This window comes from Schistocerca americana, chromosome 11 (assembly GCF_021461395.2).
Source record: "Schistocerca americana isolate TAMUIC-IGC-003095 chromosome 11, iqSchAmer2.1, whole genome shotgun sequence".
In the NCBI taxonomy this organism is placed as follows: domain Eukaryota; kingdom Metazoa; phylum Arthropoda; class Insecta; order Orthoptera; family Acrididae; genus Schistocerca; species Schistocerca americana.
In genome coordinates this window covers 8,523,041-8,539,458 of record NC_060129.1, presented here as the reverse complement: position 1 = coordinate 8,539,458, position 16,418 = coordinate 8,523,041, and positions in this window count along the sequence as shown.

Sequence of the window (16,418 nt, the reverse complement as noted above, 5' to 3'; positions counted from 1 at the left end):
GTCAATAAGAAGGTCCAAGGGAAACAGTAAACCTGAAGTGAAGCATCGGAATCTAAACCTGGACTCACAGGAGAGGTTCAAATCATAAAACGTTAGAGTATCAGTCCTCTTGTACTTAAGTCGGCATTGTGCCTATTGAATTAAATTCCGATGCTATTTCTGTGTTTCATTGTCAATAAGAAGGTCCAAAGGATACAGTAAACCTGAAGTGAAGCATCGGAATCTAAAACTGGACTCACATGAGAGATTCAAATCATAGAAAGTGAGAGTGTCAGTCCTCTTTTACTTAAGTCGGCATTGTGCGTTTTAAATTTAATTCCGATGCTATATCGGTGTTTCTTCGTCAATAAGAAGGTCCAAGGGATACAGTAAACCTGAAGTGCCGCATCGGAATCTAGAACTGGACTCACAGGAAATGTTCAAATCATAGAAAGTAAGAGTGTCAGTCCTCTTGTACTTAAGCCGCCATTGTGATTATTGTATTAAATTCGGATCCAATTTCTGTGCTTCATCGTCAATAAGATGGTCCAAGGGATACAGTAAACCTGAAGTGAAGCATCGGAATCCAAATCTGGACTCACAGGAGATGTTCATTCCATAGAAAGTGAGATTGTCGGTCCTCCTGTACTAAAGTCGCCATTGTGATTTTTGTATTAAATTCGGATGCAATTTCTGTAATTCATCGTCAATAAGAAGGTCCAAGGGATACAGTAAACCTGAAGTGAAGCATCGGAATGTAAAACTGGACTCACAGGAGAAGTTCAAATCATAGAAAGTGAGAATGTCAGTCCTCTTGTACTTAAGTCGGCATTGTGCCTTTTGAATTTCATTCCGATGCAATTTCTGTGTTTCATCGTCAATAAGAAGGTGCAAGGTATACAGTAAACCTGAAGTGAAGCATCGGAATCTAAAACTGGACTCACAGGAGAGGTTCAAATCATAGAAAGTGAGAGTGTTAGTCCTCTTCTACTTAGAAGGCACTGTGCCTTTTGAATTTAGTTCCGATGCAATTTCTGTGTTTCATCGTCAATAAGAACGTCCAAGGGATACAGTAAACCTGAAGTGAAGCATCGGAATCTAGAACTGGACTCACAGGAGATGTTCAAATCATAGAAAGTGAGACTGTCAGTCCTTTTGTACTTAAGTCGCCATTGTGCCTTTCGTATTAAATTCGGATGCAATTTCTGTGTGACATCGTCAATAAGGAGGTCCAAGGGATACAGTAAACCTGAAGTAAAGCATCGGAATCTAAAACTGGACTCACAGGAGAGGTTCAAATCATAGAAAGTTAGAGTGTCAGTCCTCTTGTACTTAAGTCGGCATTGTGCCTTTTGTATTAAATTCGGATGCAAACTCTGTGTTTCATCGTCAATAAGAAGGTCCAAGGGATGCAGTAAACCTGAAGTGAAGCATCGGAATGTAAAACTGGCCTCACAGGAGAGGTTCAAATCATAGAAAGTGAGACTGTCAGTCCTCTTTTACTTAAGTCGGCATTGTGCTTTTTGAATTTAATTCCGATGCTATTTCTGTGTTTCATTGTCAATAAGAAGGTCCAAGGGATACAGTAAACCTGAAGTGAAGCATCGGACTCTAAAACTAGACTCACAGGAGAGGTTCAAATCATAGAAAGTTAGAGTGTCAGTCCTCTGGTACTTAAGTCGGCATTGTGCCTTTTGTATTAAATTCGGATGCAAACTCTGTGTTTCATCGTCAATAAGAAGGTCCAAGGGATACAGTAAACCAAAAGTGAAGCATCGGAATCTAAAACTGGACTCACAGGAGAGGTTCAAATCATAGAAAGTTAGAGTGTCAGTCCTCTTGTACTTAAGTCGGCATTGTGCCTTTTGAATTTAATTCCGATGCTATTTCTGTGTTTCATTGTCAATAAGAAGGTCCAAGGGATACAGTAAACCTGAAGTGAAGCATCGGAATCTAAATCTGACCTCACAGGAGAGGTTCAAATCATAGAAAGTGAGATTGTCAGTCCTCTTTTACTTAAGTCGGCATTGTGCGTTTTAAATTTAATTTCGATGCAATATCTGTGTTTCATCGTCAATAAGAAGGTCCAAGGGATACAGTAAACCTTATGTGAAGCATCGGAATCTAAAACTGGACTCATAGGAGCTGCTCATTTCATAGAAGGTGAGATTGTCGGTCCTCTTGTACTAAAGTCTCCATTGTGATTTTTGTATTAAATTCGGATGCTATTTCTTTGTTTCATCGTCAATAAGAAGATCCAAGGGATACAGTAAACCTGAAGTGAAGCATCGGAATCTAAAACTGGACTCACAGGAGAGGTTCAAACCATAGAAAGTTAGAGTGTCAGTCCTCTTGTACTTAAGTCGCGATTGTGCCTTTTGTATTAAATTCGGATGCAATTTCTGTGTGTCATCGTCAATAAGAAGGTCCAAGGGATACAGTAAACCTGAAGTAAAGCATCGGAATCTAAAACTGGACTCACAGGAGAGGTTCAAATCATAGAAAGTTATAGTGTCAGTCCTGTTGAACTTAAGTCGGCATTGTGCCTTTTGTATTAAATTCGGATGCAAACTCTGTGTTTCATCGTCAATAAGAAGGTCCAAGGGATACAGTAAACCTGAAGTGAAGCATCGGAATCTAAACCTGGACTCACAGGAGAGGTTCAAATCATAAAACGTTAGAGTATCAGTCCTCTTGTACTTAAGTCGGCATTGTGCCTATTGAATTAAATTCCGATGCTATTTCTGTGTTTCATTGTCAATAAGAAGGTCCAAAGGATACAGTAAACCTGAAGTGAAGCATCGGAATCTAAAACTGGACTCACATGAGAGATTCAAATCATAGAAAGTGAGAGTGTCAGTCCTCTTTTACTTAAGTCGGCATTGTGCGTTTTAAATTTAATTCCGATGCTATATCGGTGTTTCTTCGTCAATAAGAAGGTCCAAGGGATACAGTAAACCTGAAGTGCCGCTTCGGAATCTAGAACTGGACTCACAGGAGATGTTCAAATCATAGAAAGTGAGAGTGTCAGTCCTCTTGTACTTAAGCCGCCATTGTGATTATTGTATTAAATTCGGATCCAATTTCTGTGCTTCATCGTCAATAAGAAGGTCCAAGGGATACAGTAAACCTGAAGTGAAGCATCGGAATCCAAATCTGGACTCACAGGAGATGTTCATTTCATAGAAAGTGAGATTGTCGATCCTCTTGTACTAAAGTCGCCATTGTGATTTTTGTATTAAATTCGGATGCAATTTCTGTAATTCATCGTCAATAAGAAGGTCCAAGGGATACAGTAAACCTGAAGTGAAGCATCGGAATCTAAAACTGGACTCACAGGAGAGGTGCAAATCATAGAAAGTTAGAGTGTCTGTCCTCTTGTACTTAAGTCGGCATTGTACCTTTTGTATTAAATTCCGATGCTATTTCTGTGTTTCATTGTCAATAAGAAGGTCCAAAGGATACAGTAAACCGGAAGTGAAGCATCGGAATCTAAAACTGGACTCACATGAGAGATTCAAATCATAGAAAGTGAGAGTGTCAGTCCTCTTTTACTTAAGTCGGCATTGTGCGTTTTAAATTTAATTCCGATGCTATATCGGTGTTTCTTCGTCAATAAGAAGGTCCAAGGGATACAGTAATCCTGAAGTGCCGCATCGGAATCTAGAACTGGACTCACAGGAGATGTTCAAATCATAGAAAGTGAGAGTGTCAGTCCTCTTGTACTTAAGCCGCCATTGTGATTATTGTATTAAATTCGGATCCAATTTCTGTGCTTCATCGTCAATAAGAAGGTCCAAGGGATACAGTAAACCTGAAGTGAAGCATCGGAATCCAAATCTGGACTCACAGGAGATGTTCATTCCATAGAAAGTGAGATTGTCGGTCCTCTTGTACTAAAGTCGCCATTGTGATTTTTGTATTAAATTCGGATGCAATTTCTGTAATTCATCGTCAATAAGAAGGTCCAAGGGATACAGTAAACCTGAAGTGAAGCATCGGAATGTAAAACTGGACTCACAGGAGAAGTTCAAATCATAGAAAGTGAGAATGTCAGTCCTCTTGTACTTAAGTCGGCATTGTGCCTTTTGAATTTCATTCCGATGCAATTTCTGTGTTTCATCGTCAATAAGAAGGTGCAAGGTATACAGTAAACCTGAAGTAAAGCATCGGAATCTAAAACTGGACTCACAGGAGAGGTTCAAATCATAGAAAGTGAGAGTGTTAGTCCTCTTCTACTTAGAAGGCACTGTGCCTTTTGAATTTAGTTCCGATGCAATTTCTGTGTTTCATCGTCAATAAGAACGTCCAAGGGATACAGTAAACCTGAAGTGAAGCATCGGAATCTAAAACTAGACTCACAGGAGAGGTTCAAATCATAGAAAGTTAGAGTGTCAGTCCTCTGGTACTTAAGTCGGCATTGTGCCTTTTGTATTAAATTCGGATGCAAACTCTGTGTTTCATCGTCAATAAGAAGGTCCACTGGATACAGTAAACCAAAAGTGAAGCATCGGAATCTAAAACTGGACTCACAGGAGAGGTTCAAATCATAGAAAGTTAGAGTGTCAGTCCTCTTGTACTTAAGTCGGCATTGTGCCTTTTGAATTTAATTCCGATGCTATTTCTGTGTTTCATTGTCAATAAGAAGGTCCAAGGGATACAGTAAACCTGAAGTGAAGCATCGGAATCTAAATCTGACCTCACAGGAGAGGTTCAAATCATAGAAAGTGAGATTGTCAGTCCTCTTTTACTTAAGTCGGCATTGTGCGTTTTAAATTTAATTTCGATGCAATATCTGTGTTTCATCGTCAATAAGAAGGTCCAAGGGATACAGTAAACCTTATGTGAAGCATCGGAATCTAAAACTGGAATCATAGGAGCTGTTCATTTCATAGAAGGTGAGATTGTCGGTCCTCTTGTACTAAAGTCTCCATTGTCATTTTTGTATTAAATTCGGATGCTATTTCTGTGTTTCATCGTCAATAAGAAGATCCAAGGGATACAGTAAACCTGAAGTGAAGCATCGGAATCTAAAACTGGACTCACAGGAGAGGTTCAAACCATAGAAAGTTAGAGTGTCAGTCCTCTTGTACTTAAGTCGCGATTGTGCCTTTTGTATTAAATTCGGATGCAATTTCTGTGTGTCATCGTCAATAAGAAGGTCCAAGGGATACAGTAAACCTGAAGTAAAGCATCGGAATCTAAAACTGGACTCACAGGAGAGGTTCAAATCATAGAAAGTTATAGTGTCAGTCCTCTTGAACTTAAGTCGGCATTGTGCCTTTTGTATTAAATTCGGATGCAAACTCTGTGTTTCATCGTCAATAAGAAGGTCCAAGGGATACAGTAAACCTGAAGTGAAGCATCGGAATCTAAACCTGGACTCACAGGAGAGGTTCAAATCATAAAACGTTAGAGTATCAGTACTCTTGTGCTTAAGTCGGCATTGTGCCTATTGAATTAAATTCCGATGCTATTTGTGTGTTTCATTGTCAATAAGAAGGTCCAAAGGTTACAGTAAACCTGAAGTGAAGCATCGGAATCTAAAACTGGACTCACATGAGAGATTCAAATCATAGAAAGTGAGAGTGTCAGTCCTCTTTTACTTAAGTCGGCATTGTGCGTTTTAAATTTAATTCCGATGCTATATCGGTGTTTCTTCGTCAATAAGAAGGTCCAAGGGATACAGTAAACCTGAAGTGCCGCATCGGAATCTAGAACTGGACTCACAGGAGATGTTCAAATCATAGAAAGTGAGAGTGTCAGTCCTCTTGTACTTAAGCCGCCATTGTGATTATTGTATTAAATTCGGATCCAATTTCTGTGCTTCATCGTCAATAAGAACGTCCAAGGGATACAGTAAACCTGAAGTGAAGCATCGGAATCTAGAACTGGACTCACAGGAGATGTTCAAATCATAGAAAGTGAGACTGTCAGTCCTTTTGTACTTAAGTCGCCATTGTGCCTTTCGTATTAAATTCGGATGCAATTTCTGTGTGACATCGTCAATAAGGAGGTCCAAGGGATACAGTAAACCTGAAGTAAAGCATCGGAATCTAAAACTGGACTCACAGGAGAGGTTCAAATCATAGAAAGTTAGAGTGTCAGTCCTCTTGTACTTAAGTCGGCATTGTGCCTTTTGTATTAAATTCGGATGCAAACTCTGTGTTTCATCGTCAATAAGAAGGTCCAAGGGATGCAGTAAACCTGAAGTGAAGCATCGGAATGTAAAACTGGACTCACAGGAGAGGTTCAAATCATAGAAAGTGAGACTGTCAGTCCTCTTTTACTTAAGTCGGCATTGTGCTTTTTGAATTTAATTCCGATGCTATTTCTGTGTTTCATTGTCAATAAGAAGGTCCAAGGGATACAGTAAACCTGAAGTGAAGCATCGGACTCTAAAACTGGACTCACAGGGGAGGTTCAAATGATAGTAAGTGAGAGTGTCAGTCCTCTTTTACTTAAGTCGGCATTGTGCGTTTTAAATTTAATTCCGATGCAATGTCTGTGTTTCATCGTCAATAAGCAGGACCAAGGGATACAGTAAACCTGAAGTGAAGCATCGGAATCTCAAACTAGACTCACAGGAGAGGTTCAAATCATAGAAAGTTAGAGTGTCAGTCCTCTGGTACTTAAGTCGACATTGTGCCTTTTGTATCAAATTCGGATGCAAACTCTGTGTTTCATCGTCAATAAGAAGGTCCAAGGGATACAGTAAACCAAAAGTGAAGCATCGGAATCTAAAACTGGACTCACAGGAGTGGTTCAAATCATAGAAAGTTAGAGTGTCAGTCCTCTTGTACTTAAGTCGGCATTGTGCCTTTTGAATTTAATTCCGATGCTATTTCTGTGTTTCATTGTCAATAAGAAGGTCCAAGGGATACAGTAAACCTGAAGTGAAGCATCGGAATCTAAATCTGACCTCAAAGGAGAGGTTCAAATCAAAGAAAGTGAGATTGTCAGTCCTCTTTTACTTAAGTCGGCATTGTGCGTTTTAAATTTAATTTCGATGCAATATCTGTGTTTCATCGTCAATAAGAAGGTCCAAGGGATACAGTAAACCTTATGTGAAGCATCGGAATCTAAAACTGGACTCATAGGAGCTGTTCATTTCATAGAAGGTGAGATTGTCGGTCCTCTTGTACTAATGTCTCCATTGTGATTTTTGTATTAAATTCGGATGCTATTTCTGTGTTTCATCGTCAATAAGAAGATCCAAGGGATACAGTAAACCTGAAGTGAAGCATCGGAAACTAAAACTGGACTCATAGGAGAGGAGCAAATCATAGAAAGTTAGAGTGTCAGTCCTCTTGTACTTAAGTCGGCATTGTACCTTTTGTATTAAATTCGGATGCAAACTCTGTGTTTCATCGTCAATTAGAAGGTCCAAGGGATACAGTAAACCTGAAGTGAAGCATCGGAATGTAAAACTGGACTAACAGGAGAGGTTCAAATCATAGAAAGTGAGATTGTCAGTCCTCTTGTACTTAAGTCGGCATTGTGCATTTTGAATTTCATTCCGATGCAATTTCTGTGTTTCATCGTCAATAAGAAGGTGCAAGGTATACAGTAAACCTGAAGTGAAGCATCGGAATCTAAAACTGGACTCACAGGTGAGGTTCAAATCATAGAAAGTGAGAGTGTCAGTCCTCTTGTACTTAAGTAGCCATTGTGCCTTTTGTATTAAATTCGGATGCAGTTTCTGTGTGTCATCGTCAATAAGAAGGTCCAAGGGATACAGTAAACCTGAAGTGAAGCATCGGAATCTAAAACTGGGCTCACAGGAGATGTTCAAATCATAGAATGCGAGATTGTCGGTCCTCTTGTACTAAAGTCGCCATTGTGATTTTTGCATTAAATTCGGTTGCAATTTCTGTGTTTCATCGTCAATAAGAAGGTACAAGGGATACAGTAAACCTGAAGTGAGGCATCGGAATCTAAAACTGGACTCACTGGAGAGGTTCAAATCATAGAAAGTTAGAGTGTCAGTCCTCTTGTACTTAAGTCGGCATTGTACCTTTTGTATTAAATTCGGGTGCACACTATGTGTTTCATCGTCAATTAGAAGGTCCAAGGGATACAGTAAACCTGAAACGAAGCATCGGAATCTAAAACTGGACTCACAGGAGATGTTCAAATCATAGAAAGTGAGACTGTCAGTCCTTTTGTACTTAAGTCGCCATTGTGCCTTTCGTATTAAATTCGGATGCAATTTCTGTGTGACATCGTCAATAAGGAGGTCCAAGGGATACAGTAAACCTGAAGTAAAGCATCGGAATCTAAAACTGGACTCACAGGAGAGGTTCAAATCATAGAAAGTTAGAGTGTCAGTCCTCTTGTACTTAAGTCGGCATTGTGCCTTTTGTATTAAATTCGGATGCAAACTCTGTGTTTCATCGTCAATAAGAAGGTCCAAGGGATGCAGTAAACCTGAAGTGAAGCATCGGAATGTAAAACTGGACTCACAGGAGAGGTTCAAATCATAGAAAGTGAGACTGTCAGTCCTCTTTTACTTAAGTCGGCATTGTGCTTTTTGAATTTAATTCCGATGCTATTTCTGTGTTTCATTGTCAATAAGAAGGTCCAAGGGATACAGTAAACCTGAAGTGAAGCATCGGACTCTAAAACTGGACTCACAGGGGAGGTTCAAATGATAGTAAGTGAGAGTGTCAGTCCTCTTTTACTTAAGTCGGCATTGTGCGTTTTAAATTTAATTCCGATGCAATGTCTGTGTTTCATCGTCAATAAGCAGGACCAAGGGATACAGTAAACCTGAAGTGAAGCATCGGAATCTCAAACTAGACTCACAGGAGAGAAACAAATCATAGAAAGTTAGAGTGTCAGTCCTCTGGTACTTAAGTCGACATTGTGCCTTTTGTATCAAATTCGGATGCAAACTCTGTGTTTCATCGTCAATAAGAAGGTCCAAGGGATACAGTAAACCAAAAGTGAAGCATCGGAATCTAAAACTGGACTCACAGGAGAGGTTCAAATCATAGAAAGTTAGAGTGTCAGTCCTCTTGTACTTAAGTCGGCATTGTGCCTTTTGAATTTAATTCCGATGCTATTTCTGTGTTTCATTGTCAATAAGAAGGTCCAAGGGATACAGTAAACCTGAAGAGAAGCATCGGAATCTAAATCTGACCTCAAAGGAGAGGTTCAAATCAAAGAAAGTGAGATTGTCAGTCCTCTTTTACTTAAGTCGGCATTGTGCGTTTTAAATTTAATTTCGATGCAATATCTGTGTTTCATCGTCAATAAGAAGGTCCAAGGGATACAGTAAACCTTATGTGAAGCATCGGAATCTAAAACTGGACTCATAGGAGCTGTTCATTTCATAGAAGGTGAGATTGTCGGTCCTCTTGTACTAAAGTCTCCATTGTGATTTTTGTATTAAATTCGGATGCTATTTCTGTGTTTCATCGTCAATAAGAAGATCCAAGGGATACAGTAAACCTGAAGTGAAGCATCGGAAACTAAAACTGGACTCATAGGAGAGGAGCAAATCATAGAAAGTTAGAGTGTCAGTCCTCTTGTACTTAAGTCGGCATTGTACCTTTTGTATTAAATTCGGATGCAAACTCTGTGTTTCATCGTCAATTAGAAGGTCCAAGGGATACAGTAAACCTGAAGTGAAGCATCGGAATGTAAAACTGGACTAACAGGAGAGGTTCAAATCATAGAAAGTGAGATTGTCAGTCCTCTTGTACTTAAGTCGGCATTGTGCATTTTGAATTTCATTCCGATGCAATTTCTGTGTTTCATCGTCAATAAGAAGGTGCAAGGTATACAGTAAACCTGAAGTGAAGCATCGGAATCTAAAACTGGACTCACAGGTGAGGTTCAAATCATAGAAAGTGAGAGTGTCAGTCCTCTTGTACTTAAGTAGCCATTGGGCCTTTTGTATTAAATTCGGATGCAGTTTCTGTGTGTCATCGTCAATAAGAAGGTCCAAGGGATACAGTAAACCTGAAGTGAAGCATCGGAATCTAAAACTGGGCTCACAGGAGATGTTCAAATCATAGAATGCGAGATTGTCGGTCCTCTTGTACTAAAGTCGCCATTGTGATTTTTGCATTAAATTCGGTTGCAATTTCTGTGTTTCATCGTCAATAAGAAGGTACAAGGGATACAGTAAACCTGAAGTGAGGCATCGGAATCTAAAACTGGACTCACTGGAGAGGTTCAAATCATAGAAAGTTAGAGTGTCAGTCCTCTTGTACTTAAGTCGGCATTGTACCTTTTGTATTAAATTCGGGTGCACACTATGTGTTTCATCGTCAATTAGAAGGTCAAAGGGATACAGTAAACCTGAAACGAAGCATCGGAATCTAAAACTGGACTCACAGGAGAGGTTCAAATCAGAGAAAGTGAGAGTGTCAGTCCTCTTGTACTTAAGTCGGAATTGTGCCTTTTGAATTTAATTCCGATGTAATTTCTGTGATTCGTCGTCAATAAGAAGGTGCAAGGTATTCAGTAAACCTGAAGTGAAGCATCGGAATCTAAATCTGACCTCACAGGAGAAGTTCGAATGATGGAAAGTGAGAGTGTCAGTGCTCTTGTACTTAAATCGGCATTGTGCCATTTGTATTAAATTCGGATGCAATTTCTGTGTTTAATCGTCAATAAGAAGGTCCAAGGGATACAGTAAACCTGAAGTGAAGCATCGGAATCTATAACTGGATTCACAGGAGAGGTTCAAATCATAGAAAGTGAGAGTTTCAGTCCTCTTGTACTTAAGTCGACATTGTGCCATTTGTATTAAATTCAGATGCAATTTCTGTGTTTCATCGTCAATAAGAAGGTCCAAGTGATACAGTAAACCTGAAGTGAAGCATCGGAATCCTAAACTGGACTCACAGGAGAGGTTCAAATCATAGAAAGTGAGAGTGTCAGTCCTCTTGTACTTAAGTCGCCATTGTGATTTTTGTATTAAATTCGGATGCAATTTCTGTGTTTCATCGTCAATAAGAAGGTCCAAGGGATACAGTAAACCTGAAGTGAGGCATCGGAATCTAAAACTGGTCTCACTGGAGAGGTTCAAATCGAAGAAAGTTAGAGTGTCAGTCCTCTTGTACTTAAGTCGGCATTGTACCTTTTGTATTAAATTCGGATGCAAACTCTGTGTTTCATGGTTAATTAGAAGGTCCAAGGGATACAGTAAACCTGAAGTGAATCATCGGAATCTAAAACTGGACTCACAGCAGAGGTTCAAATCAGAGAAAGATGGAGTGTCAGTCCTCTTGTACTTAAGTCGGAATTGTGCCTTTTGAATTTAATTCCGATGCAATTTCTGTGTTTCATCGTCAATAAGAAGGTGTAAGGTATACAGTAAACCTGAAGTGAAGCATCGGAATCTAAATGTGACCTCACAGGAGAAGTTCGAATGATTGAAAGTGAGAGTGTCAGTGCTCTTGCACTTAAGTCGGCATTGTGCCATTTGTATTAAATTCGGATGCAATTTCTGTGTTTCATCGTCAATAAGAAGGTCCTAGGGATACAGTAAACCTGAAGTGAAGCATCGGAATCTAAAACTGGACTCACAGGAGAGGTTCAAATCATAGAAAGTGAGAGTGTCTGTCCTCTTGTACTTAAGTCGACATTGTGTCATTTCTATTAAATTCGGATGCAATTTCTGTGTTTCATCGTGAATAAGAGGGTCCAAGGGATACAGTAAACCTGAAGTGAAGCATCGGAATCAAAAACTGGACTCACAGGATAGGTTCAAATCATAGAAAGTGAGAGTGTCAGTCCTCTTGTACTTAAGTCGCCATTGTGCCTTTTGTATAAAATTCGGATGCAATTTCTGTGTTTCATCGTCAATAAGAAGGTCCAAGGGGTACAGTAAACCTGAAGTAAAGCATCGGAATCCAAAGCTGGACTCACAGGAGAGGTTCAAATCATAGAAAGTTAGAGTGTCAGTCCTCTTGTACTTAAGTCGGCATTGTGCCTTTTGTATTAAATTCGGATGCAAACTCTGTGTTTCGTCGTCAATAAGAAGGTCTAAGGGATACAGTAAACCTGAAGTGAAGCATCGGAATCTAAAACTGGACTCACAGGAGAGGTTCAAATCATAGAAAGTTGGAGTGCCAGTCCCCTTGTACTTAAGTCGGCATTGTGCCATTTGAATTTAATTCCGATCCAATTTCTGTGTTTCATCGTCAACAACAAGGTCCAAGGGATACAGTAAACCTGAAGTGAAGCATCGGAATCTAAAACTGGACTCACAGGAGAGGTTCAAATCAAAGAAAGTGAGAGTGTCAGTCCTCTTTTGCTTAAGTCTGCATTGTGCGTTTTGAATTTAATTCCGATGCAATTTCTGTGTTTCATCGTCATTAAGAAGGTCCAAGGGATACAGTAAACCTGAAGTGAAGCATCGGAATCTAAAACTGGACTCACACGAGATGTTCAAATCATAGAAAGTGAGAGTGTCACTCCTCTTATACTTAAGTCGCCATTGTGATTTTGGTATTAAATTCGGATGCAATTTCTGTGTTTCATCGTCAATTAGAAGGTCCAAGGGATACAGTAAACCTGAAGTGAAGCATCGGAATCTAAAACTGGACTCACAGCAGAGATGCAAATCAGTGAAAGTGAGAGTGTCAGTCTTCTTGTACTTAAGTCGGAATTGTGCCTTTTGAATTTAATTCCGATGCAATTTCTGTGTTTCATCGTCAATAAGAAGGTGCAAGGTATACAGTAAACCTGAAGTGAAGCATCGGAATCTAAAACTGGACTCACAGGAGAGGTTCAAATCATAGAAAGTGAGAGTGTCAGTCCTCTTGTACTTAAGTCGACATTGTGCCATTTGTATTATATTCGGATGCAGTTTCTGTGTTTCATCGTGAATAAGAAGGTCCAAGGGATACAGTAAACCTGAAGTGAAGCATCGTAATCTAAAACTGGACTCACAGGAGAGGTTCAAATCAGAGAAAGATAGAGTGTCAGTCCTCTTGTACTTAAGTCGCCATTGTGCCTTTTCTATTAAATTCGGATGCGATTTCTGTGTTTCATCGTCAATAAGAAGGTCCAAGGGATACAGTAAACCTGAAGTGAAGCATCGGAATCCAAAACTGGACTCACAGGAGAGGTTCAAATCATAGAAAGTTAGAGTGTCAGTCCTCTTGTACTTAAGTCGGCATTGTGCCTTTTGTATTAAATTCGGATGCAATCTCTGTGTTTCGTCGTCAATAAGAAGGTCCAAGGGATACAGTAAACCTGAAGTGAAGCATCGGAATCTAAAACTGGACTTACAGGAGAGGTTCAAATCATAGAATGTTAGAGTGTCAGTCCTCTTGTACATACGTCGGCATTGTACCTTCTGTATTAAATTCGGATGCCAACTCTGTGTTTCATCGTCAATTAGACGGTCCAAGGGATACAGTTAACCTGAAGTGAAGCATCGGAATCTAAAACTGGACTCACACGTGATGTTCAAATCATAGAAAGTGTGAGTGTCACTAATCATGTACTTAAGTCGCCATTGTGATTTTGGTATTAAATTCGGAAGCAATTTCTTTGTTTCATCGTCAATAAGAAGGTCCAAGGTATACAGTAAACCTGAAGTGAAGCATCGGAATCTAAAACTGGACTTACAGGAGAGGTTCAAATCATAGAATGTTAGAGTGTCAGTCCTCTTGTACATACGTCGGCATTGTACCTTCTGTATTAAATTCGGATGCCAACTCTGTGTTTCATCGTCAATTAGACGGTACAAGGGATACAGTTAACCTGAAGTGAAGCATCGGAATCTAAAACTGGACTCACAGGAGAGGTTCAAATCACAGAAAGTGAGAGTGTCAGTCCTCTTGTACTTAAGACGGCATTGTGCCTTTTGAATTTAATTGCGATGCAATTTCTGTGTTTCATCGTCAATAAGAAGGTGCAAGGTATACAGTAAACCTGAAGTGAAGCATCGGAATGTAAATCTGACCTCACAGGAGCGGTTCGAATGATGGAAAGTGAGAGTGTCAGTGCTCTTGTACTTAAGTGGCATTGTGCCATTTGTATTAAATTCGGATGCAATTTCTGTGTTTCATCGTGAATAAGAGGGTCCAAGGGATACAGTAAACCTGAAGTGAAGCATCGGAATCAAAAACTGGACTCACAGGATAGGTTCAAATCATAGAAAGTGAGAGTGTCAGTCCTCTTGTACTTAAGTCGCCATTGTGCCTTTTGTATAAAATTCGGATGCAATTTCTGTGTTTCATCGTCAATAAGAAGGTCCAAGGGGTACAGTAAACCTGAAGTAAAGCATCGGAATCCAAAGCTGGACTCACAGGAGAGGTTCAAATCATAGAAAGTTAGAGTGTCAGTCCTCTTGTACTTAAGTCGGCATTGTGCCTTTTGTATTAAATTCGGATGCAAACTCTGTGTTTCGTCGTCAATAAGAAGGTCTAAGGGATACAGTAAACCTGAAGTGAAGCATCGGAATCTAAAACTGGACTCACAGGAGAGGTTCAAATCATAGAAAGTTGGAGTGCCAGTCCCCTTGTACTTAAGTCGGCATTGTGCCATTTGAATTTAATTCCGATCCAATTTCTGTGTTTCATCGTCAACAACAAGGTCCAAGGGATACAGTAAACCTGAAGTGAAGCATCGGAATCTAAAACTGGACTCACAGGAGAGGTTCAAATCAAAGAAAGTGAGAGTGTCAGTCCTCTTTTGCTTAAGTCTGCATTGTGCGTTTTGAATTTAATTCCGATGCAATTTCTGTGTTTCATCGTCTTAAGAAGGTCCAAGGGATACAGTAAAACCTGAAGTGAAGCATCGGAATCTAAAACTGGACTCACACGAGATGTTCAAATCATAGAAAGTGAGAGTGTCACTCCTCTTATACTTAAGTCGCCATTGTGATTTGGTATTAAATTCGGATGCAATTTCTGTGTTTCATCGTCAATTAGAAGGTCCAAGGGATACAGTAAACCTGAAGTGAAGCATCGGAATCTAAAACTGGACTCACAGCAGAGATGCAAATCAGTGAAAGTGAGAGTGTCAGTCTTCTTGTACTTAAGTCGGAATTGTGCCTTTTGAATTTAATTCCGATGCAATTTCTGTGTTTCATCGTCAATAAGAAGGTGCAAGGTATACAGTAAACCTGAAGTGAAGCATCGGAATCTAAAACTGGACTCACAGGAGAGGTTCAAATCATAGAAAGTGAGAGTGTCAGTCCTCTTGTACTTAAGTCGACATTGTGCCATTTGTATTATATTCGGATGCAGTTTCTGTGTTTCATCGTGAATAAGAAGGTCCAAGGGATACAGTAAACCTGAAGTGATGCATCGTAATCTAAAACTGGACTCACAGGAGAGGTTCAAATCAGAGAAAGATAGAGTGTCAGTCCTCTTGTACTTAAGTCGCCATTGTGCCTTTTCTATTAAATTCGGATGCGATATTCTGTGTTTCATCGTCAATAAGAAGGTCCAAGGGATACAGTAAACCTGAAGTGAAGCATCGGAATCCAAAACTGGACTCACAGGAGAGGTTCAAATCATAGAAAGTTAGAGTGTCAGTCCTCTTGTACTTAAGTCGGCATTGTGCCTTTTGTATTAAATTCGGATGCAATCTCTGTGTTTCGTCGTCAATAAGAAGGTCCAAGGGGATACAGTAAACCTGAAGTGAAGCATCGGAATCTAAAACTGGACTTACAGGAGAGGTTCAAATCATAGAATGTTAGAGTGTCAGTCCTCTTGTACATACGGCGGCATTGTACCTTCTGTATTAAATTCGGATGCCAACTCTGTGTTTCATCGTCAATTAGACGGTCCAAGGGATACAGTTAACCTGAAGTGAAGCATCGGAATCTAAAACTGGACTCACACGTGATGTTCAAATCATAGAAAGTGTGAGTGTCACTAATCATGTACTTAAGTCGCCATTGTGATTTTGGTATTAAATTCGGAAGCAATTTCTTTGTTTCATCGTCAATAAGAAGGTCCAAGGTATACAGTAAACCTGAGTGAAGCATCGGAATCTAAAACTGGACTTACAGGAGAGGTTCAAATCATAGAATGTTAGAGTGTCAGTCCTCTTGTACATACGTCGGCATTGTACCTTCTGTATTAAATTCGGATGCCAACTCTGTGTTTCATCGTCAATTAGACGGTCCAAGGGATACAGTTAACCTGAAGTGAAGCATCGGAATCTAAAACTGGACTCACAGGAGAGGTTCAAATCATAGAAAGTGAGAGTGTCAGTCCTTCTTGTACTTAAGACGGCATTGTGCCTTTTGAATTTAATTGCGATGCAATTTCTGTGTTTCATCGTCAATAAGAAGGTGCAAGGTATACAGTAAACCTGAAGTGAAGCATCGGAATGTAAATCTGACCTCACAGGAGCGGTTCGAATGATGGAAAGTGAGAGTGTCAGTGCTCTTGTACTTAAGTGGCATTGTGCCATTTGTATTAAATTCGGATGCAATTTCTGTGTTTCATCGTCAA